This window comes from Peromyscus californicus, unplaced genomic scaffold (genome assembly GCF_007827085.1).
Source record: "Peromyscus californicus insignis strain IS unplaced genomic scaffold, ASM782708v3 Scaffold_4__1_contigs__length_199733344, whole genome shotgun sequence".
Classification (NCBI taxonomy): Eukaryota; Metazoa; Chordata; class Mammalia; order Rodentia; family Cricetidae; genus Peromyscus; species Peromyscus californicus.
This window is the reverse complement of record NW_026294562.1, coordinates 87,293,269-87,318,571: the sequence shown is the minus strand read 5'-3', so window position 1 is coordinate 87,318,571 and position 25,303 is coordinate 87,293,269. Positions and strand designations below refer to the sequence as shown.

General features: G+C 46.5%; 1 protein-coding gene and 1 non-coding gene across 10 annotated transcripts in view; one reads left to right on the top strand and one right to left on the bottom strand.

The window, feature by feature from the left end:
- Plekha7 (pleckstrin homology domain containing A7) overlaps window positions 1-25,303 on the bottom strand; it is a 191,176-nt gene that overhangs the window by 93,367 nt on the left and 72,506 nt on the right. The gene's annotated exons all lie outside the window — the stretch shown is intronic.
- Window positions 5,891-6,000, top strand: LOC128095757 (U6 spliceosomal RNA). Its single transcript, XR_008213367.1, has one exon. It is a non-coding gene; the product is annotated as a U6 spliceosomal RNA (small nuclear RNA).

Genomic DNA, 25,303 nt, shown 5'->3' with positions numbered 1-25,303 from the left:
GATCCATTTTTCATAGGCTTGATGCGCAATGGCCTTTGGACAGAACAGATCTGGATCCCTGTGGTGTACCCTGTGTGTTCAGGGCTGGCCTTTTACCCTCTCTAGATCCTTCCTAACTGGAAGACAGAAGTAGGAAGGCCACTGTAAAAAACATGTCAGTGAGAAGCAATAATGATCATTTTATATATATGCATATGAGCTGTCAATAACAACAATGAAACAAAGCAATTATTATTTTGCCCCAAGTAACAAAAGAGGTCTAGTCCTCTCTTCCTATGAAATATCTGACACATACTGGCTCCTCTCCCTCCTCCATCCTAAACCCAGGCTCTTGTATCTCTTACTTGGATTATCCTGCATAATCTCTTAACTTCTAGAACCTTCTGTACAGCTCATGGTCCTCAGGACCACCAACCCATGTAGATTGCTCACTCTGCTCTATGTGAACTTCCAGTAGGATTTTCGGGGTGGGGGACTGACACTGGATTGTACTGGAAACCATTTTTATTTTAAAGGCCTTTGACATAAATGGAGGGCTAGAAAATACCAGTGTTGCCAGTGAGAAGGCTTAGCTGAGAGGTGTTTGCTGGCAAGCCCGACACCCCAGAACTCACATGGGGGAGATGACTAACTCCTGAAAGTGGCCCTCTCACCTCCACATGTGCACAGTAATAGTGCATGTTTGAACACACACAGACACACATTGTTTTTAATGGGATGGGGAAAATCTCAGGAAGGGTGACTTGTCAAAGGCAAAGAGCCTTTGTAAGCTAACGGCAGGGCCAGAAGCTTGCTCTGGGGTCTTGGGTGGAACAGGGAGCCACAGGGCTATGGACAGGCAGGGAAGTGTTCAGCAGATGAGGTGCCAGGAGTAGGCACTCAGCAGAGCTGCCCTCCGTTTCCTCCACCACGTCACAGAGACCTCACGTGCAGACAGACAGCCCTGCACAAACTGAGCAGGAAGGCTTTGAAGCCCCAGATATGCTATCCATGAGCCCAAGAAACGCAGGTCATACTCTATGCTGCCAGCATTCTGTGTGTTAGGAAGGAACTGTGCATATTTCAGCTCTCACAGCTGTGAACCTTCAGCTGGATTCTGACTGTGTGACTACACATTCTGCTCTCAAACATGCAGTGTATGCAAGGTTGGCCTAAACAAGCGTGTTTGGACGATGCAGCGAAACAGTCTTAGGAGCACAGACACCGTGACAGTTCTTTCTGGACTCCAGTGAAGCTTGTTACATCTCCTCCTCTTGACCTGACCACTCAGCTCCACCATCATCTAGATCATCTCCTCCTTGTCACAGAGTTCACACAAATTTATACAAATCCAAGTGATGGGAAGAACTGGTCAAGATCCGTAGTGGTCGGGCAGGGCGGGGAGAAAGGAGATGATAAAAGGCAGGAGGCTCCGAACTAGGCCCTCCCTGTGTCTGTCAGGCCAGTTTGTGGACAACCACCTATGAGATCTGTCACTTTTTTTTTTCCCCTAAGAAAACTATTTTCCTAGAACAGAAATTCTAAATTTAATCTTTAAGCTACTCATCATGTGGAAGCCGTGCATAACCCAACAGAATATATATTGCATGAAAGTTTATTTTTTGCTTGTTATTTACAAAAAGTAACATGCAGCCCTTAGGAAAAAAACCTAGAAATGGAGAAAAGCTGAGGGGGATACCACTTCTAGGTCTACTGACACATTATCTGAGAGGTAAATACTTCATTTTGGGCTAAAGCAAGCCCGTGTCCCCAGGAGATTTTGTTGAAGATGAACTAATAAAAGCCAAAAGTTAAAAAAAAAATTGTGTGAGACTTAACCACTGTCTTCTCAATTCTACCTCTAGCAGCTCATCCTTTAGGTGAGCAAGGTCCTTTCCAGCACGTTTGCTTTGGTGGAGAGAGCAGAGAGGACAGCTTTATTGAGATTCAGTTCACAAGTCATTCAAGTCTCCATTTTATAAGTTCATTGCAACAGCTTTGAGTACATTCAGAGTGGTACAGTCATCACATCAACCAGTTACCCCCCTAACACTCCCCTACCCCCACACAGGTACCTTGCCTTGTGTCTGTAGACGCAGTCAGAGTGGTACAGTCATCACGTCAATCAGTTACCCCCCAACACACCCCTACCCCCACACAGGTACCTTGACTTGTGTCTGTAGACGCAGTCAGAGTGGTACAGCCATCATGTCAATCAGTTACCCCCCTAACATGCCCCTATCCCACACAGGTACCTTGCCTTGTGTCTGTAGATGCAGTCAGAGTGGTACAGCCATCATGTCAATCAGTTTGCCCCCCTAAGAACATGTTCCTATCCCACAGTGGTACCTTGACTTGTGTCTGTAGACATAGCTAAGGAGGACCAAGACAAAGGGCTGCTTGAATACAAGACCAGCCTGGGTAACAGCAAGACCTTATCTTAAAAAAATAAAGTTAAAAAGGCTGTCTACCCAATCTTCTAACCATCACCCCCTCACTCTATCCCTGGGCAACAATGAATCTACTTTCTATCTTCATAAACTTTTCTTCTTCTGAATTATTAGCAGGATCATATGCTATCACCTCTCATGACTGGTTTCCTCCACTTAGAATAAACGTTTTAAGGCTCATCCTTATAACAGTCTCAATATTTTGCTCATTTTCATTGTCAAGTAATATTCCATTGTACAGAGCTATACTGCAATTTTTTTTCACTCTGCTGGTAGATATCTAGGTTAGACTATATTCACTTTTAGGATGTCATAGATAATGCTGCTGTGGACAATGAAAGTTTCTGTGGGAACTTTCGTTCTCATTTCTCCTGGGAGTGGAATTCATCAGTTTTTTTGGGAACTCTACATTTAAACTTTTGAGAGCATCAAACTGGCTTCCTCAGTGGCTCCCCCACATGAATCATTCATCTTTAAAATGTAGAACGTGAATAGCACATGCCTTTAGTCCCAGCACTTGGGAGGCAGAGGCAGGTGGATCTCTATGAATTCGAGGCCAGCCTGGTCTACAAAGTGAGTTTCAGGACAGTCAGGATCATTACACAGAGAAACCCTGCCTTGAAAACCAACAACAAGCAAATGAAACAAAAGTAAGTAAGTAAGATGTAGAATGCCCCAATCTGAGTTTTCACCCTCCATGTTTTCAGGCACTCACTCTCAACTATGACCCCAAAATGTTAAATGGAAACATTTTTTAAATAAGTGATTCCTAAGTTTGAAGTTGTTTGCTGTTCTAAGTCACATAACAAAATCTTGCACTGTTTGCTTCATCACCCCCAGATGGGAACCACCCTTTGTCCATCGTATCCATGTCATACACGGGACCTGCCCATTCGACACCTGGTATCATCTCAGTTATCAAATTAGCTATCTCAGTGTCACAACACTTTATGCTCAAGTAACCCGTATTTTACTTAGTAACAGCCACAAGCAGCAAGGAAAGTGATGTAAAGTTGGATGTAGTGGTACACATCCAAGATCCCCAGCTCCCGGGGAGGCTGAGATGGGAGAGTCACTAGCTCCAGGTCAGCCTGGGCTACAGAGAGAGACCCTGTCCTGGAAAGAAACAAGAGTAGTGATGGGAAGGAGGCAGCAGGGTGTGGAAGGGCAGACAGCTATACTCTGGTGCTATGTGGTGGCACTGCAGGGCACAAGGGGAGAAGCACAGGATTGCTGAGTCCACCATCCCTCTGGGGTGATGGTGGTGGTGAGTACCATCTGTGATTTAAGGTAGCATTGGAGTCTTGAGACACATACCAGCAGATAGCAGGACTACCACGGAGACATTACGCTTTCCTCAACAGCTAATGGCATTCATTGAGCATCTTCCCATGTGCTCAGTGGATATTTATAGATCTTATTTAGCCCAACTAAGCTTAAAAAAAAAAAAAAAAAGGCAATCCTAGGGGCTGGAGAGATAGCTCAGCAGTCAAGAGCACTGGCCATTCTTCCAGAGGACCCAGATTCCCAACAACCATGCAGTGTCTCACAACGAGTTGTTCACTCTAGTCCCAGGAGATCCAACACCCTCTTTTGGCCTCTGAGGGCACTGTACACACATGCTGTACAAATAACACATGTAGGCAAAATACCCAAACACAAAAATAAAAATAAAAAAGTCTTAAAAATTTAATTGCAAGTCCTCTGGACAGGGACAGTATCTGAATTCAAATGTCTTTTATAGTTGAACTGTCCTGGGCAAGTCACTTTTTATGAGCTTTAGATTTCGGATTTCCATGCAGATAGCAATCTAACTACCAGAGAGGGAGCACTGAAATACAGTGTGTCTAACACACAGCTGGGCACACATGCCTAGCACATAACAGTTACTAACAATGGACTTGATGTTAACACTTTGTAACCCACAAATCCTTTGAAACAGCTCAACACACAGACAGATGCTAAGACCAGCAGAAGAGAATTAAGAACTCAAGGCAGGGAGAGCTAGAGGAGGTAGGGGAGGGGCAGAGAAATAGACCTGCAGTTAGAATAGCCCATTTTCAGTCTTCTTTTGGCTATCACTGTGAAAGTTTTGAACTTGCTCCTCCCCCATTCAGTACTGATTCAAGCACCAAACCACTGAATTAGGCTCTGAATTTCTGTTTGGAATAGCTTGAGTAGGCTGGCAAGACAGCTCAGTGATGACCTGAGCTCAATCCCTGGAATCCACATGATGAAAGGAGAGAACTGACTCCTGCAAGTGGTTCACTGACCTCTTCATACATGCTGTGGCACCCCCACATACATATGTACAAATACATACATGTAATAAAAGTGATTTTAGAATCATGTGTGTTAAGCCTCTTACCCCACTGAATTCTTACTGAACAGGAAGGAAGCAGATTACTTGCTGGATCTCAGGATAGCCAGATACTGCATGGCAACACAAACATCAAGACACAAGGATGAGTGGACAGAATGTGTTTGGAATCTATCTCATGTGGGGGGAGGAGGAACTCCTTCCTCAGAGGCTCCTGGGAAAGGTGAGAACCGCAGAGGGCTGGTAGCTAAGCTTCCCACAACCCTCCGAATCCTCTGCACGCCACAGACATCCCTGTTAGGATCTTTTCTCTCTTTGTGATGGGTCCTGAGGATACTGCTTTCCTCTTCAGGCTGTGCGTGAAGAGGGGAAAGGCCTCCTCTCTGCAAGCCTCCTGGCCTATAAACAGCTCAGAGCAGAAAGGAGAGGAATGGCTCCAGACTCAGGAAAGACAGGCTGTCCTTGACAAGGCTCACACCGTACAGCACCACAGGTAGGAGTAACGCAAGCCACTTCACAGAGAAAGTCTGTTTACCATTCAACACTTAAAGAAGAGTCGAGCCAAAAGAGAGGGAAAGCAGCTGGCCTCCCACAAACTGACACGGTTCCAGGAGCCATTTATCTGGACAGTGCAGTCAGAGAGCAATCAGTCCTTCTGGCATTTGTTCTTCCTAGTAGGTCCCCTGCTTTGGAGACCCAGAATTGTATTGCTGCCACTTGACTGGTGAGCAAGGTCCAAAGCTAGAGCAAGCTCTACATCCCTGCTGCACAACTGTGCACATCACTATTTACCCTGGTGTTTTTCACAGATGAAATGGTAGACCCTTCCCCAAGCCCTTGAAGCTGTCAATATGTAACACACTTGCATTTTTCAATTTCTTCTGAGGTCCCTCTGGACAGGCTGTCACTGCCTTAAAATAATTCCCTTGTTCCTGGGGCTGGAGAGATAGCTCAATTGTTAAGAATACTTGTTCTTGCAGAAGACCTGGGTTCAGTTCCCAGCACCCACAAAGTTGCTAACAAATATCTGTAACTCTAGTTCTGGGGATGTAATGCCCTCTTCTGGCCTCCATGGGCATTGCACTCACTTGGCTAACTTGGATGCATGCAAAACATCAATCACATAAAATGAAGTAACTATTTTTTTAAAAATATAGCAGCACATATACTAAAATTGGAAGAATACAAAGACGATTAGCATGGCTGCTGCACAAGGATAACATGCAAATTTGTGAAGTGTTCCATATTTAAAAAAACCTCCATTTTTTTTCCTGTTAACATTTATTAAATTTACCTACAATTCTATAGGAATACATTGCTTTACTTATGTTCCTCATTCACTAGACACAAGCAAGAACTGGTGCCTACAATATCCCCATTCATCAGAATATAAAACCTCAAATTCCACCATAATTTTTTTCCAGATCGACATTTCTATAGTCTGTTTCATAAGCTAGTCAGTATGGTTTTACACTGTTTTTACCATGAAAGAATGGAAATTATCCACGTGTCTGACCCTCAGAAGAGGGCTATGCCAAACATGGTGTTTCTATTTGATTGTCTGATCTACAGATCCCCAGCTTAAATGTTTATGTAATGAAAACCAAGCAATATCTGTATTGTATCTTAAACATTGCCTCCTAGATGGCAAGTCCCTATTGCTGAAGACACCGCATACTTTGGCTGCAGGACATAGAAAAATCAAACTATAACTGAGATGAAACTCCCTCCCTGTGGTCAAGCCTCCATAGTGCTGGAATGCGCCAGCAGGCTGCTGGATGGGGAGAAGCCATCAGTGCATTACCCAGCAGTGGATCCTGCATACCACAAACACCAACCTGGCAGGTAGGATTGGTCCACTGTCGCAATAGTGTCATGATTGCTATGGGGGTAACCAACCACTTTCTGATTAGATTTGAGACCTGCTCCATTGACGGGAATTCATGCCTGATTCTGTAAACCATAACTGCTGGGGGGCGACCTACCAATATTTTCTAAATGGCCATTTATTAAATTGCCTTCTAAATGTTTATGTTTATTCCCTAAGATTAGTCCAGCTTTTCAACTTTGGTCAAAGAAGCTTCTTTTCGTAGAGACTCATAACTAGTCAAAGTACGGAGACTAAGTGACTGCTGAGTGATCAGCCCTAAACAGGACACCTCCCTCCTTCCCTTTCTCCCTCTTTCACACACATATACCAAGGCCTGGGGACATCCTGGAAGAGGCAATGAAAAGATTTTAAGAGTTAGAGGCTGGGGAGGAGCTCTGTGAAACACTGCCTGGACTGGACATGGCCATTACACTATGAACTTACAGCAGCTGTGGCTACCTGCACAAGATCAAGCCTGTCAACACTCCAGCAAGATGGGAGAGAAAGGATCCAAGGCCTTGCCCCTAACTGAGGAGCTATTGGCAGCTGGTTGATGGCAGAGGGGGAACCATTTTTCTCAGTGTTATAGCCACTAGTGAGTTACCCATGCTCACACAAGCAGCACTAATTAAACTCCAGGAATCATAAGAAATAAAATAAAATACACAGCAGTAGTGGGAAAGGTTGATAGGAAGAAGGGGTCCAGAGGGAATGAGGGGACCAGAGAGGGAAATGGGGTGTCTGACAATAGAATCAAAATGCATTATGTATATGCATGAAGTTGTCAAATAAATAAAAATACACATGCATACATACACACGCATGCACTCACACATATCAATTATGTTTATGACATATAAGAAATGAATGGATAAAAGCAGATCAAGAATGTTAATTCTAAAATTCTGAAATTATGGATACTATCTCTTCTGCCTGCTTCTGTGAAGATCCCGCTCACTGTGGAAAATTCATAAAATAAAGTAGACCGGAGGTGTGGTTCAGTTAGCAGAGGGCTTGCCTAGCATATACAAGGCCATGGGCTTGACCCTCAGTACCACATAAACCAGGAGTGCTGTGCACACCTGTAATCCCATCATCTGGAAAACAGAGGCAGGAGAATCATCAGCTACACAGGGACCTGAGGCCAGCCTGGGACACTGGGGGTCCTGAAGAAGAAGAAGGGACAGAAATAAGAAGGGGAAGGAATGGAATAAGGAGGGAGGGGAACCATAAAGATGTAAATTACCCATAACCACCACCAGTGATACTAATTTGGTGTTCTGCCACCTGTTATTTATGTAAGAATTAAAATTCATAAATACATTTTGCACATATTGCTTGCAAAGGTTTTTGGCCTTTCAAATGGGGGAGTACATGAAATGTTTAGACAAGTGTGGAAGACACAGCGAGGGAAAGCATGGGGACTGTGTGCACAGGGTGGCTGAAGGTAGCCTGCCCACTGTGCCCTGCACTTGGCCACACTGCACCATATTGGTACACCTACTCTAAACAGGGATGCCTTCCCAGCCTTTTCCTGAAGCTCTAGAAGGCACATACAGTGAAATGAACATGGGTGCTTCACCTCCTTATTTACTTGTTTTATTATTTTAAGTTTTTGAGGCAGAGTCTTGCTATGTAGTCCTGATTGATCTAGTATTCACAACAATTCTCCTGCCTCAGCCTCCTAAGTGCTAAGAGTATGTTGTGTATCCCCAAGTCTGTTTTCCTTCTTTAAAACAAACAAAAAACAAATAAACAGACAAAAACCAAGATTTTCTTTAATGGTGTATATTCAGTGCAGGTACACAGAGTCAAGAAGAAGGCATGGTATCCCTTAGAGCTTTAGTTAAAGATGGCTGTGAGCCACCTGATATAGGTCCTCTGTAAGAAAGAACATTTCTCACTTTTTTTTTTTTTTTTTTTTTTTTTGGTTTTTCGAGACAGGGTTTCTCTGTGTAGCTTTGCGCCTTTCCTGGATCTCGCTCGAGGCTGGCCTCGAACTCACAGAGATCCACCTGGCTCTGCCTCCCGAGTGCTGGGATTAAAGGCGTGCGCCACCACCGCCCGGCTCATTTCTCACTCTTAATCACTAAGCTATCTCTCTAGTGTCCCACCCCTTCCTCTACCCCCCCCTTTCCCTCTCTCTTAATTTAGTGTCTTATGCATATGAATATTTTGCCTGCATATCTGGTCCCTGCAGAGTCCAGAAGAGTACGAGTATAACTCCCCTGGAACTGGAGTTACAGATAGCTGTGAGCTGCCATGTGGTGCTGGGAACTGAACCTGGGTCCTCTGTAAAGAGCATTCTTGACCATTGAGCCATTGCACCAGCCCCCAATTTCTTTATTCTCCTACATCTTCTACACTGAAGTCAAACTTCTATCCTAGTGAAAATGAGTTTAAACCACTTTCCTCAAGGTCACCAGGACCCAAAGCATCTGTTAGGCAGTTTCCCTTTGGGCAATCTCAGTCTCCCTCCCACTCCCACCTCTAGTGGGCTGCTTGGAGGGATAGCAGGGCACAGTCCACTGCATCTGCAAGAAATGGCCGCCAGCAACTCTTTTGAGCATGTCCCCCAAGTGGACAGAGAAGCAGAAAAACCCCTGGAGAATCAGGCTGAGAGGGTCAGTTCTCAGTGGTGGGCTTTACCCAGTTCTATATTACTCCCCAGACCCCTGGGGGCCATGGATCAAGCACTGGGTGTAAGTCAGACCCCTGAGATCAGAGCTTACAGTTCATCTTCTTCCCCCTGTTCTCCAAAACAAGGTCTCACTGCTATGTAGCCCTGGCTGTCCAAGAACTCACTCTGTAGACCAAGTTGGCCTTGAACTCACAGAGATCATCCAGTCTCTGCCTCTCAAGTGCTGGATGACAGGAGTGTCCTCTGGCCTCAGCACTTCCAATAGGAAGTATTTCATCTATCCAAGGCAGGCCTGACTTCCACTCCACAATAGGGAAGGTTACAGGTTTGTCCAGGCAGATGCAGTCCCTGTGGATAAAGGTGTCATTCCTGACAGCAGGTAGCCTTGAGGCTCCTGGGGTCAGCAGCAGCCCTTCTCTCAGGCTCTTAGCACTGCGAGGGGTCAAAGAGCAGCTTAGCAAGTGGGTGCCACCCATCAAAATGGCTACCTGACAAACAGGACTGCTGTGGGTCGACCCATGTCCCCCAACAAAATTCATGTTTGAAGTCCCCCCCACTGCCCCGCCGCCCCCAGGACTTTAGAATATAGTCATATATTCAGAGGGCAGATCTGAATATTCAAAAGGTCACTGAATCCTGGACTAGGCATGACAATGGCACCTGAAGACCCAGCTGCTCACAGACTGGAGCAAGGGGAAAGGTTGAGACCAGCATGGACAGCACAGTGAGACCATGTCTCAAAACAAACAGGTCTTAATGCATATGACAGGACTCCGACGAGATGAAGAAGAGCTGACAACTAGACACTGAGTGGCCGCAGTCTGTAAGCCAAGGACACAGGTCTCTGAGGACAAACATACCAACACCTTGACTATTAGCCTCCAGGCTGAAAACATACATTTATGTTGCTTAAGCCACCCAGCATTTTGCAACAGCAACCCAGGCACACTACCATAGGAACCTATAAGCATCTACTGGTGAGTGGGCGGAACTGCAGGTGGGGCACTGTTAATTGCAGGGCAGGAATGAGGCCACTTAGGCTTCATGAACTGACGGGATCCGATTCTCATTTCTCCTACTGGGTGACTTTGAGTACGCCATCAACCTGTTTCCTCACTTCTAAAATGGAGAAAGCATGGTGCCTTCTCTGTGAGGTGTCTGGGTGGATGAAATGAGGTGTGCAATAATGGCTGACCACACATGCATTGGCACAAACACTCAACAATAAGTATCATTCATACTACTCATTAATATGATAGTCACATTATCAGAGCAACTCTCAGTAGAAGAAACTGGCCAAATGTGCTGGCTAGTTTTGATGTCAACTTGACACAAGCTAGAGTCACCTGAGATGGGGGAACCTCAGTTGAGAAAATGCCTCCAGAAGACTGGGCATATGGCAAGCCTGCAGGGCATGCTTTAAATCAGTGATTGAGGCGAGAGGGCCCAGTCCATTGTGAGTGGTGCCACCCCTGAGCTTGTGGTCTTGGGTTTGATTAGAGAGCAGGCTAAGCAAGCCATGAGGAAGAAGCCAGTAAGTAGCACTCCTCTATACCTCCAGGTTCCTGCCAGGTCTGCGTTCCTGCCTTGGCTTCCCTCAGTGGACTAGGATTCAAGATATGTAAGCCAAATAAAGCTTTTTCTCCCAACACTGCCTTTGGTCATGCTGTTTCATCACAGCAATAGTAACCCTAACTAAGACACCAAGGGACAAGGTTTGAAGGTATGGGAAAAATGAAAAGAAGATTTCAGCTCCTCTGGCCATTATTTTTGCCAGGCATCCTCACAGGAACTGGAACCCTTTTGTGTTCTTGCCTTTCCTTTTTGAGATGTTCTAAGAATCAAAGACAATCATGCATGTGTTATGTGTATTTTGATAAAACTCCATCCATAAGTTACTGGGAGTAAGACTGGTTCACAAGACCTAGAGAGCAACATTTGAAGGGGTTGAAAGCAGCGACAGCAGCCTGCATGTCCTTCCCGACCCACCCCATCATCTGATGCAGCAGCTAGAATATGCAGATGTCACACCAGAGCCTTAGAACCTGCAGCACCTGGGCTTTTGTCCCACCCTGCCCTGTGACACTTCAGATGTTTCTACCTCTGGGCTGCTTTCTCTGCTCCGAGTTCACCTAGGAGCATCTCTGCAGACTCCTGCTGGCTTCTCATCTGACCCTCTGTGAGCGCCAGTCACACCAAAGGAAAAGGTGTCAGTGGCTTGGTTTTCGTAAAACATTTGACAGCCCTTCAGAAACTCACCACAAAAAAGAAAAATAAGTAAATAAAAATAAAAAACAAAAACTGGCTTCTGTTAGTCAAAGGAAAAACCAACTGGCCAGTCTTGCAAGACAATGGGCCCCAGAGGGCCTTACAATAGTCACCTGGGTGGAGGGGAAGATTAAAACTCCATGGGCAGAAGATGAAGGGTAATATACTTGGCCAATTCACAACTAGAATCACTATGCTGAGATCTGTACTTTTCAACCTAAGAAATCTCAAGTGCTGGTAATTAGACCTGAATTTTATCATTGCCACTTAATAGATGAGTAATGTTTTATAAACATTTCCACATACAAGGTGTCACTTCATTCTCATTGACAACAAACATTTTTTTTTTCATCATAATCAGCTAAGACAAGGCACCATAGAAGGTTAAGCAACTTGCTCAAGATCGCACAGCTGGGAAGCACAGGGCTGGCAGAGAAGACACAGACTAGAAGCCAAAGCAAGAGGTCTTTCCAAATTGATTTATGCCTTCCTCCATGGGCCAAGATGCAGACGAGAGGAGAGCTCATAGGCAGTGTGACTTCTATTTATGTGTGTAACACTGCACATTAGCCAAGCTGGAAAGAAGCCAATTATGCAAATTACAAAAGTAAAATCCCTAAACATAAAGCTGTCAGGGAGCAGCTCAAGCCACAGCTTCTCCCATGAAACTAGTGGTCTTGACTGGGATGATTCTGCACCCGGAGGATGTTTGGCAACACTGGAGACATTTTTCATACTTACAAGTAGGAGGGGCTACTAGTGTGTGTGTGTGTGTGTGTGTGTGTGTGTGTGTGTGTATACATACATACATACATACATACATACATACATACATACATACATACACACACACAAGCCATTCCTTGGTGTAGAGGACAGCTCCCCACACCAGGGAATAATCTGTTTCTAGCAAACTAGAGCAGAAGAAAGATGGGCCAGGCTTCTCAAAGGTATGAACACTATGCAAATTTGATGTGATGGTGTTAGCCTTCCAGGTTCTTGGGCAAGTTAACCACATTGCATCTCTTTACTATAAAACAAGATGGGAAGGGGAGGCAATGTGACATAGTAATTCTCAAACGTTCTTGTGCCCAGGCAATGGCCTTGGAGTCTCACTAAAATATAAAATTGATTCCTAGAAATTCTGTAGCTGTCACTATCACCCAAGACATCGGTTGCAGGTAATCAGCAAACTACAGTCCGAATGGCGCAGGTGAGCAGGTGACTCCTAATCTTTCTAAGCAAGATTTGCATGTCTGGGGAACACTGGCTAGCCTAGAGGTGACAAGGGCTTTCTCTAGGGAGTACTAGCTTCTGCAAGGCTGAGAGGGCTGAAGGCAGCCCAGCAGATGAAAGGAGCAGCTGCCCCACCAAAACAGCCCTCACAGAGCAAAGCTCCAGCCACAAGCACCCAGAGAGGGTGAGGAAGGATGCTCCAGCCATGGAGAACAGCCATGAGCTAGTCACAGAAAGACACTGTGGACACACCCAAGCATGGCAAAGGGTCTTTTTTCCACCCCAGCAGTGACTTGCCCCCATTAACTCCTTTGGGGAAAGGTACCCACAACATTCTCCAGGAAGCTGGCTGACCTGAGCCTCAGGGTAGAAGAGTGCCACGCTGCAGGCACCCAATCCTTTGACTGGTCTTTTCTCTAAGGCACAGATCAAACACTTATGGTCTGGTAGTACAGTTTTATCCTAACGTCCAAAGAGCTAAACAAGAAAGAAAAGAAAAATGGAGGGAGGAGATTCCAGGCCCTGGCTGAAGAACCACACAGAGGCAAATGTATATCCTACTTTTTCCTTTTCATCTCTTGACTTGAGCTAAGCATCCTCATCCTGCCCCACATCACCTGCTCAATTACCAGGCAGAGGGACACAGCTGGAGCACAGCCTGCACAGGATCTCCACAAAGGCATCCCAGCGAGCTGACCCAACTCAGGAAAGTCTGGGCATGTGCTCATCTATCATTCTCCCTTCCGCTTCCCAAGGTGATATGAAACAAACTTCTGCGGCAGGCATCTTGGTTTTCAGATGCTTGTCTTCCCATAAAGGACAGTGCTGATGGGATGTGCCAGGCATGCCTTACTCCTAACTTTAGGAGAATTGGAGGGCATTAGGACCATCTGTACAATTTTTTTTTTAAATGATACTCCCATCCAAAACAGAGCCTCCACACCAGGTCCCGGGCATCTAACTCAGGGATTCTAAGTATAACCAGAGATATAGCATTTGTGGGCGCAAACCTTGCAGTGGGGATCTTGGGCTCCAACTTGGAGCTAAGCACCAGGGACATTCAGCATCAAAGTGAATCCAGGCTAGCAATGAAAGGAGGCTGAAAGGCATGCTCTTGAAAGGAGGAGAAACAGTCTGGTGTGGCTGGTTAAGGTGGGAGCACACAAGACACTGGTTTGCCTCTGAGGTGCTGGTTTTATTTCAGCCCAGCATTATACTGTGCCCGGCACCAATGGAGGGAACAGCACATTGTAAGAGCTAAGCATCTCCTTTTAGGACTATTCAGTCACCCAGGCATCAGGGTATTCACAAGGAAGTGGATCTGCTGGTGCTGAGGAAGGGAAGGGCAGCATGCAGCTAGAGGAAGCCAGGCAGCCTGGGCCAGATCCCTGAGGACCTTGGTTCCACCTCCTACAGCAGGTAATCCCCCCGCAGGGGCTGGGGGCCTCCAGTCCTGGACTCCATCCTCAGACACTGGCTCCACCCTGATGGGGCTGTCACCAGTCAATTCTAAAATGCACAAGTGGGCAACCAAGGGTGCTCTGGCTGCCCACGAAGCTGCAGCTTCCTGCATGTCATCTCCCTTCCAAATTAGCATGCTCCTCTCTGGATAGAAAGCTGGTGTCTTCTGATAAAGGACACTGGCTAAGAAAGGTGGCCCTGCTATTTGGCAAGGGTGGGTAGCCCAGACCACACCCAGCCTCTTGTATTTGCAAAAGCTGTCCCGAGACCAGAATGAACCTGATGCCCCTCCCTTTAGGGGGTCATCCTTCAATGTACACCAATAGCTTAGTCAACTAGCTCTGGAGACAATTCCATCAGCTGCCCCAATCACATCTTTTCCCAGAGACTGAATCTGATGGACCCGCTGCGTCATGCATCGCTCTGCGTGATAATTGCCCCACAAACTCTGTAGAGGGCAGGGAGGTCTGGGCGATGGCCTCTACAGGATGGCCTCTCTGGGATGCAGAAACCCTACCTGGTGTTATCAGTGGCAACTTGATGCGGAGAGCGCCCTCCCAGTCGTGACAGCATTAGCCAGAGCCCCTCGAGTTTCCTCCAGGGTAACATAAGGCTGGTGGCTGGAGTCAAGATGGACTGCTGGAAGATGCTGTGCAGTTCTACTCTGCTCCACTTCACTGAGAGGAACCAGCAGCAGGTGAGGATTTAAAATGCAGCAGATGAGATTTAGGTTAGATTCACGGGCGAACTTCCTGACTAAGAGGGAAGCATTGGAAAGGCTGACCCATTACTTAAATTTCACTGGCAAGCCACAAGAGGCTGATTGTCCTGTCTGCCAGGACTGGGGGGTAAGTAACACAGAGGCAGCATCAGTGCACAATGGTCAGAGGCAGGGGCCTCACCCTGACTGCCAAGAGCCACTTCACCGCTGACATGCACCTGAATATACTTATCTTTGAACTAGAAAATCAAGTTCAAAGGACTGAAGGAAATAGAAGAAAAAAGTCAAATGTTCTATGCACTTCAGGAGAAAAAGGTCTACTGAACAGGGAACACCAACCTCCATGATAAAGTAGATGAAATGCTTCAAGGCTGTGATGACCTGGCTGTGAGGGTGACAAGTGTGTGAGACTCATTAAAAGCTGTGCTCTGCCAAAATATGTACCTGTGCATTTCAGAAAAGAACAGAGGCGCTGTAGTGCAGGCCTGTGGCAGAGCGTCCAGCTGACATGCAAGAGTTCGATCTCCAGCACTGAGGGGAGGGGAGGACTGGGCCTATCGTGCACGCCCTTAACCCCAGCACTCAGCCCAGGAAGACCAGGCACACAGGGAGAAAAAACAGCTGCCATGATTGGCAGTAACTATCTGTGGGTGTGGAGGTATACATTCTGACTTTCTTCTCTTTTGGGTATTTCCAAAATATTGTAAAGTAAGAATAATCAGAAAGCATTCCCAAGGTGGGAAAAAGCAGAGAAAGAGGAGAGCTGGTCTCTGACAAAGCTCTATGAGTGAGTCCACCTCATCCACACAGCCATTATTCCCAGAAAGCAAAACGCTGACACTCGATCCCGTACTTGGCAAGACAAACACAATCTGCCTTCCAGAACAGCCTGGCGTGCCCATGAAGCACCTGGACACCGCACAGAGCCATTCCACTGGGAGGCACAGGACTCCTCAAGAGAGTCCGGGGTTCCCAATTCTTGTCCAGCCCTTTCTGCTCATCTCACCCAGTGTGAGGGTGAACAGCAGGGGAGGGAAGAGGGGTCTGCTGAGCAGGGCCTCCTGGAGCAACCCTGAGAACATTCCAGAGTCAGAGTCAGCCCCTGCCAACTGCTTGCCCAGTGCAGCCAGGGGCACCGCAGGCCTCACCCACAGTCTGCAAAGTAGAAACTGTTGGCTTAGTTCCATTTAAAAAAAAAATGGCGACTCTGAAATTCAAGGCCATTTGCCACAAGTCACACCAAAGGATATTAAGTGGCAGGGCTGGGACAAAATTCTGCCCACGCTCCCCAAGTCAGGAAAAGTGTCCTCCTCAGCCACAGCAGAGCACGCTGTAGATCACACCTCTCTTCTAAACTTTCCTACTTGACTTTCTCAGAAGGCAGCCTCACTCTCTCTTGCTACTGTCCATGGAGAGAGATCAGTAGCCCTCCCTGATCACCTCTGTGGCTGACTATGGCCAAGTCCCTCAACCCTCCTCAAGGACACTGAAGGATGCTGAGCCATCAAGAGGTGGGGCTCCCTGTGAGCATCCTCTCTGGAGGTATATGAGCAGCTCGTGTCCTGGAGTTCACAGATCCTGTGAACAAGATCCCCTTCCCACTCAAGGCACATCTGAAGCAGGCACACCCCTCAGCCTTCCTACAGATGGAGAAACTGAGGCTGAAGAGGTTGACCTTCTCTGAATCTATGAAGAAGCAAACCTAGAACCAGAACTGCAGTGTTGCTGAAACTCGTCCTGAAAAGTTGCAAACAAGTGTCTGCCCCTCTCTATAGGACCCCAACTGTGCCAAAAGACAAGTCTAGCAAGTCCACCTAAGTCACTGGGCTGACTTACAGGACAAAGTGACCCCAAAGCATCGGTACCACATATAAGTGCCACCCCAGCATGGATGATCTCCCCATAGCTGTAATGACAGAGGCCCTTTCAGCTAACCTACTGTCTTGCTCTAAGCTCCTCCCAAGAACACAAGGCTACAATTTGATTAGAATCACATAGAGCTGGCCAGGAGGTAGAAGAGGGAAGGTCTAGACTCTGAGGTAAGTGGCCAGGGGTACTTCTCAACCCCTTCTTCTAAGAGCATGTGTCAACATCAACAGGTCTGACCTCTTGGAGAGCTCTAAACATAGTCACAGCTACTCTTTAAAAAAAAAAAAAAAAAAAAAAAAGGTTTATTTATTTATTTATTTATTATACAGTGTTCTGCCTGCATGTGTCCCTGCAGGCCAGAAGAGGGCATCAGATCTCATTACAGATGGTTGTGAGGCATCATGTGGTTGCTGGGAATTGAACTCCGGTTCTCTGGAAGAGCAGCCAGTGCTCTTAACCCCTGAGCCACCTCTCCAGCCCCCCACAGCTGTTCTTGATGAAGCTGAGGACTGTTCTGCTCCAAGGGTCACACTCTACAAGATGAAGTCTATTACGTTGGGCTCCATGATCTTTTCACAGAGGCATATTGAGAACTTGGGCTCCAGGCCTGGGTTCAGATCTCAGCCCCACTGTCTCCTACAGATTAGGAGCACAGGTTTTGTTTGAAAACGGGACCAAGAAGTTGAGGGATGGGTTACATCACCCTAGGAAGAGGCAGCTTTGTCCGTGTGGAATGGCCAGTAGCCCCCGTCTTGCTTTCAGATCTTCCTTAGAGGACCCTGAATGCACTCTTCCTGTTGTAGTAAGGATCTTTCTGCCTCCTTTTCCCAACCCATCCTTCAGGGCTCCTAAGAGCCCAGATGTACAGTCCAACCAGGGCCTCACAATGATCAAACTGGCTGTTTGACAGCAGGGGGCTGTGTAGCTAGAGTTTTCCTGCCTGGCCCACAGTCAGGACAAATCTCTCTCACCCGCCAGTCCCACAGCCGTCAGACCCAACCAAGTAAACACAGAGACTTATATTGCTTACAAACTGTATGGCCGTGGCAGGCTTCTTGCTAACTGTTCTTATATCTTAAATTAATCCATTTCCATAAATCTATACCTTGCCACGTGGCTTGTGGCTTACCGGCATCTTCACATGCTGCTTGTCATAGTGGTGGCTGGCAGTGTCTCCCTCACTCAGCTTCCTGTTCTCTCAATTCTCCTCTCTGTTAATCCCGCCTATACTTCCTGCCTGGCCACTGGCCAATCAGTGTTTCATTTACCAACCAATCAGAGCAACAGATTTGACATATAGACCATCCCACAGCAGGGCTGACTGTGCTATTTCACTGCTGAGTCCGCAGTATCTGTCTACTGTTTCATGTGATGCTACAACAAACTACCTAAAGACCACACAAATGGCACAATCCAGTGAGAAGAAGCCTTACAAAACTAAACCAGGCTGGGGACAGAGGCATACACCCATTCTCCCAACGCTCGGGGGCTGAAGCAGGTAGACTGCAGACATTTCAAGACCAGCCTGGGCAATACAGCTAGTACCAGGCCAGCCACAGGTGTGGAACACAACCCTGTCAAAACAAAACAAACCCACAACATAAGTCAAACAAATAAATCTCTTCTAAATTGTGTTCAATGTCACAGAAGGACAGGAATCCGCAATATATAAATAAAGGGCTAGGCTGGGGAGACAGTTCATCAGGCAAAGGCACTTGCCACAATCCCAACCCGAGTTCCATACCCAGAACCTACATGGTGGAACAATGGATCCAACTGACACAAGATGTCCTCTGACCTCTACATATCGCCATGTCAGGTGGAGGCCCATACACCCTCTACACACACACACACACACACACACACACACACACACACACACACACACCCTAAACATTTTTTTTTTCAGTTGGGAAGGATACTTATCAGAATTTAGAAATCAATGTGACAAAAAGTATTTACAAGGCTGGAGAGATAGCTCTGAGGTTAATGGCCAGCCCTGCTTTTACAGAGGACATTGAGTGGCTGGCTCCCAGGCACCTAGAACCCCAGCTCCATGAGGATCCAGTTCCTCTAGTCTCCACAGTTGCACTCACATGCACATGTACAGACACACACAAATAATTAATTTAAAAATTTAAGTGTTTATCACAAGAATTTGATTGTGGCTGGTGTATGTCTGTGATCCCAGCACTCAGGAAGCTGAGAAGGGAAGCACCATTAGTTCAAAGCCCACCCAGGCTAAAGTGTGAGTATGAGATATTTTTCAAGAGGGAGAAGAGAAATTCATGGCTTCTTTTTAGTGGCTTAAAAAAAAAAAAGGAAAACAATTTGGATGTCTGTAAATAGGGGAACTGATAAGTATGACTACTAAATAAATAAACTAAATAAATTAGACATCTATACATACAGACACTAGAGGGCTGGCTGGAGAGGTGGCACAGTGGGTAAAGGCACTCAACCCCAGGCATGACAAATCAGTATTTTAATGGATAATAAACTGAGCATGAAGTACACACTTGTAATTATAGTACTTGGGAAGTAGAGGCTGGAGTAGTGGTTTTCAACCTTTCTAATGCTACAACCTTTTAATACAGTTCCTCATGTTGCAGTGACCCCAATCATAGAATTATTTTTGTTGCTACTTTATAACTGCAATTTTGCTACTGTTATAAATCATGATGTAAGTATCTGATATGTAGGATATCTGATATGTGACCCTGTAAAAGGGTCATTTGACTCCTCCCCAAAAGTGGTCGTGACCCACAGGTTGAGAACCACTGGGCTACAGGATTGTGAATCTCAGGCCAACCTGGGCCGCATACTAAGACTCTATCTGAAAATAATAATGAAAATAATAATAAATTAAAATTTTAATTTTATTAAATTTAAATTTTTTTAAAAGGTAATTTACTACATACCTTACTTTTCTCATAAACAAACCTGAATTCCTCTATGGACAAAGTACAGACAAAGGTCTACTGACAGGAGAGTAACTAAAACACATTCACCCATACACACCCAACACACTTACACTCGTGCATGTAAAGCTCTAGTGATCACAAATACAAAATCTGCTTCAATGGGCATCAACAGGCTATCAGAAGGGCAAGGGCAAAACCCACCTCTGACCTCTGTCAGCCTCCTGGGCTACCCATGGCCCCAGACTCAGAGCCATATCCCTCCAGCCTCCACCATTAACTAGGCCTCCTTCTCTCCGTTCTGACTGTCTAGGCACCCGGTAATCCAAAGCCCTTCCCTTCCTCACACCTGTAACTCTCTTTACCAAGAGAGGCAGCAAATCCATGGGCTCTGGGATTAGAACCCAGACATCTTGGGTCCACTTGGTCCGGCTGTCACAGCATCTATGTGTATGTAGCACACGGTCAGTGACTGCCTCATGTTTAAGACGATGAAATCATGGTGGCAGGCACTATGGAAACACCACAGTGAAAACTCTTTAATCAGTGCTGGTGCTATGAACTAGCCACTGTAAGAAGGTACTCTATTCACTGGGACACGACACCAGTAAGTGGCCGCACTTTCTTGGCTGGGCTAGGAGGAGAACAAAACTTAGACCTCTAGCCTGTATCCCCAAAGCAGACTGTGAACGTTGCTCCCCTCAACAGCCTGCAGCTCTGGGTTTCTTCAGCTACAGAGGCAACAGCTCGCACCTCCTTTACCTTCTACCTCTGCTCTAGGTGCACGGGCTCTGGTTGATTCTCTGAATGCTGAAAACACGGACATATGACTCTCAAAACTCATGTAACAACTGCCCTTTAGAGAAACTGACAGGCACAGACCACCTCTTCCTGGAGCCATGTGGCATCACCACAATGGGAACACAAGCCAAATGGCAGCAGGATAAGTGCTCTATCGCTTAAATGCATGAGTCAGATTTGATAAATTCCAGTCTTTGAAATTCTAACAAAATGAAGCTTTAAATTAACGGGCTATGATGGCAACCTAGCAACCCAGCCTCATTCACTGCCACCTGAGCCTGGTACTGAAGAAGTCAGATCCTAACAGGCATCAGAGCTCAGACAAGAGGATGGCTGGGTCCCCAGCACACAACCTGTGGGAAACTAAATGGTAAAGTGAGTAGCTGGAGCAGGCTGAGAGCTGAACCCTAACTCCATTTCCCCCCTCCTCTCTGACCTTGGGCTTTATGGACCTTAGGAGCTTTCTGGATACCAATAAGCCTGTTCTCAATGACTCATAGGTAAGACGCCCAGCAAGTAGAATGTGTTCACTAAGGGCCAGTTCCTTCTTCCAGTCCCTTAAGTTACTAAAGCCAGCTGGGCAAGTCCCTCTGTCACTGGAAGAGTGCTTACCACACCCCACCCATACACTGCCTCTGAAATCTCAGCCAAGGCCCCGTCCAACCTGTACTTCCACTTTTTTCTTTAAATAGACAGCACAGATTCTAGCCACATCCAAAGTAATAATAACTGCCAAATGAGGAGTTTAAAGTTTTAGCTGAATTGTTTTTCAAATCCATGCAAAAAAAAATCCCTAATACATGCAACTGTTAAAACTAAAAGTATGCACCCCTGTATGACCCCATTGCACTGAACCTCAAAACATGGGTGAGTCGGGGGAGCCTGAGTTCTGGATGTTTTGGATCAACTAGAAATGCTCTGTATTGTCTAGTCAGGTCTGAGACTCAGTTTCCCCTATTAATAAAGGCAATAGTCAAAGCGTTTCCATCCCTTCCAATTTCAATAGTCTGACATGAATTATCAAGTGCCCCCCCCAAAAAAAAAGCACAATAATCCAAGCAGAGAAATTCTTTAGACTCAGCCCTGAATGTCTTGCTCATCTTTCTCTCCACCTGGGTGACCTGACTCCGTAAGGAGACAAGGCTTATAGAAAGAGTGCCTGCTCCAAGGCACAAAATCAGATCTGCCCAAGGATAATAATGACCTAATCTCGCCGGACAAAAAACAAATGCCCCACTTCCTTAAGAGAAAAAGTTTTTAAAAACTCCACCAAAATGCAAAGTGCTTATCTCCAGACTCATCCACAGTTCTTCCCTTTTATCTTCTCTTGTAATAATTAAGTTTTATAATACATAATTGAAAAGAAGAATTATTAAAACTGTTAAGCAAGACTGCCTGCCGCTGAGCTAGGACAGAGTACCATATGTTAGCAGCACACATGTAGGCACCTGGCCTCAGGCATGAAGGGAATGCCACCTGCTCTGATGACAGACATCATCAGGCTGCTGTGGGGCAGAGGCTTCAGGAACACACTGTGGAATCTCTGTGCCTGCTAGAGCTCTTCACTTCCCGACTCCTGGAGTCCTACCAGTTGCTTTCACTTTTCCTTCCAAACCAGAATTGATTGCTTCATGTCACACCTCCCTAATGTTGCTTTAACCATTAAAAGAGAGAATGGCCCAAAAGGCTGCAGCCTTTGCTTATGAGCAAGCTACCAAACTAACAAAAACAAATTGGAGGCTGAGCATAACTCTGGTAATGAGCAATTCTGAGTTGAAAACACCACCAGCTGTGAGCCCTTGTTTTCCCAGGGTGTTCTGTTCCTTTCTTCTTTCTGACATTTTTTTTCCTCTAATATTTTGGGAACTTCAAACCTCAGTGCATACTGGCAGAACGTGGGAAGCAAAGGCAAAATGAGGCAGAAGTATTCATTGAAGAGTCAGAGAGCTGGGACCTTTGGAAGTGCTGGGCCCAAGGGCTGGCTCTGACCAGACCAAACCAAACTTGTCCTGCCCAACACCAAACCAAAGAGATAACCTTTTTTTTTTTAAATCTCTCTCTCTCCCTCGCGCGTGTTATGTATATGGTACATATGTATACATGTGTGTGTTAAGATGCACTCACCTGTACATATGGCTATATAGGCTAGAGGTCAACATCTTCATCAAAGACTCTTCACTTTATCTTTTGAGACAGAATCTCTCACTGAACCCAGGGCTGGCTGTTTTCAAGGAGAAGCTGGCCAGAGAGCCCCAGTATCAGCCTGTCTCCTTCCTCCAAGTTGAAGTAACACCCAGCTTTTAAGTAAGTGCTGGGATCTGAACTCAGGTCCTCAGGCTTGAGCAGCAGGCACTTTACCACCAAGCCATCTCCCCAGCCAATGGCAACTTCTTAAAAGTGAGCGCTAGAGGCAAGAGTCCCACACAAGAGACATTCAAAAGTCACAGACAAGCACGTGTTACGCTCATTAGCTCCAGAGCTTTTGGGATGATGGGAAGGGAGAGATTCCCAAAAGAACAAGGGGCCAATAGGAACATCCCACTTATTTTACAACTTATGCCTGATTTTGTCTACAGCCACAGGACAGGTCAGTGAAGAAAGGTACACAAACATATTTGAGGAAACTTGAATTCAGAAACTCTCAAATGACGGTTTCTAAGAGGCAATCACATAATTCCTAACAGCTCAACTTCCTCATCAATAAAATGTGAACAATAGCATCTGCCTCTAAAACTGTTGAGAATTCAGTGACACAACACAACAAGAAGAGTCCAACAGCACCAGGTGCACAGCCCCATGTAACACAGAATGTCAAGCCACTTTCACACACAGGATCCCATTAGATCACAAAAGCTGTGTCTTTCCTGAGTCGGGTTTCCTTACCCCTATTTCACAGGTGAAGAAACTGACTCAGCCTCAAGGACACAGAGCAGAGACTGAGTTCAAACCCAAGTCCGCTAAGAAAACACACACACACACACACACACACACACACACACACACACACACACACACCCAGCCTCAATCAACCCCTCATTCTCTCTCCCTGTTTCTGCATGCCCACAGCACACAGGCCTGGAATAGGGGCCCTTTGCCCCTCACAAGAGACAGTGCAATCCCCAGAGGATCTTTATAATTTTGCAAACATGACTGCTAGAGTCTTTTTCCCTATCACCTGATTCAGAACAAACCTTCAGAGCACTCCTCTCTTGCCCTCAGAGGCTCCTGGAGTCAGTGTCCAGCAGAGGCCTCAGCTGCTACTGGACTCAAGTCTATCTGTTCCACTCAGAGTAGAGACAAGGAGCAAGATGGCGGAGGGTGGGGCACACAACATGTGGACACTTCCAAATAGTCATATCCTCTGACCCCACAACCCATCCCACAATCCCAAAGCCTTCCTGAAAACCGCTTTGCTTTCCCTGAAACCCTCCAATCCCTGGTCCCTTCCCATTCAACTGACAGTGCCTAGGGGATACTACTATTCACTGTCTCTTTACAGAATCCCCTTGGATGGCTTCACCAGGCAGAGATGGGGCCATTATCAATGAATATTGAATAGACACGGACAGCGGCATTATTAGACAGTGTATTTGGGTCAACTTCCTAAACAGGAAAAACGGCTCACAATCAGAGGTGCCTCCAAACCCTCTACACAGCACCAATGCCTGGGTCACCACTGGAGAAGACAGACAACGCTCCTGGGTGCTGGCAGTGGTACCCAGAGTGTACAGAACAGCAGGCCCTGCTGAAGAAACCCATGGTACAGTTTCCTCAATTATCCAGGATATTAGGGAAGCAGTTTCCTTACAGACAAGCCCTCTATTTCTGCCTGAAAGACTGGGGTGAGATAGCTCTGTCTCAGCAGCCATTGGCCTGGCCAGCACACGGAGTGGAGGGGAAGAGGAACAGAATGAGTCAAGTTCCTGAGGAAGTCTTCAGAAAACTGGAGTGTAGAGGGTACGAGGCCTGCTCCAGAGCCTCTGTCACCTGATAGACAGCCTGCAGGCAGAGTTGAAATTGGCCTCCTTGCCCTCCACTTCTCATCACACGCACTCATCACACGCACTGCACCGGTTCTTGGGCCCTTCATTAACCAGACCGAGCACTCTCCTAAGCAGGAAAAGCAGTCCATCACAGCTTCCCAGGTCTCAAGACTCAAAACTGCAAGGAAGGCTGAAGGTGTCAACTCCCCTTACGCTTACTTCCATTTATCCCCAGAGTTCGTTCACGTCCGCAGCCTCCCTTGGCAGCAGCCTGGCTCCTCCCCTTCCATTCCTTGGGGCCCAGGGAGAAATACCCAAAGCTGCACTGCACACCTCGTGCTGGGTGACAGAACCCATGCTCTCCTGCCGGGGCCAAAAGGAAACTGAAACTGCCTGAGGGCGAGAGCTTCACTCCACCCCGCCCCCACAGTTCCACACCTAGGCTTGTCTTCTTGTCTACTGGGGGCACAGGTTGGGAACCAGCTGTCAGGGTCCTGCCAGAGGTCCTCCTACAGACCCAAGTTCTCAAAGCGGCATCAGAGGCACTTGTAGAGTGCAGGCATTGCAGGCAGCATTTGCAGCTCAAACTCTAGGTGCGCCCTGAAAGAGCTCAGTCTGGTGTTAGAGTGCAGTTGGTTTCCAAAGGCGGAGAAAAGGTGAATACTGTTAATTAAAAAAAAAGATAAAAATGAAGGAATATTGGCTTGCTGTCCTCCCTAGGGAGTCTGGTTGTCCCACAGAGAGGAAAAGCTTTTCCCTCCCGAATACTGGTTTCCTGGGAGA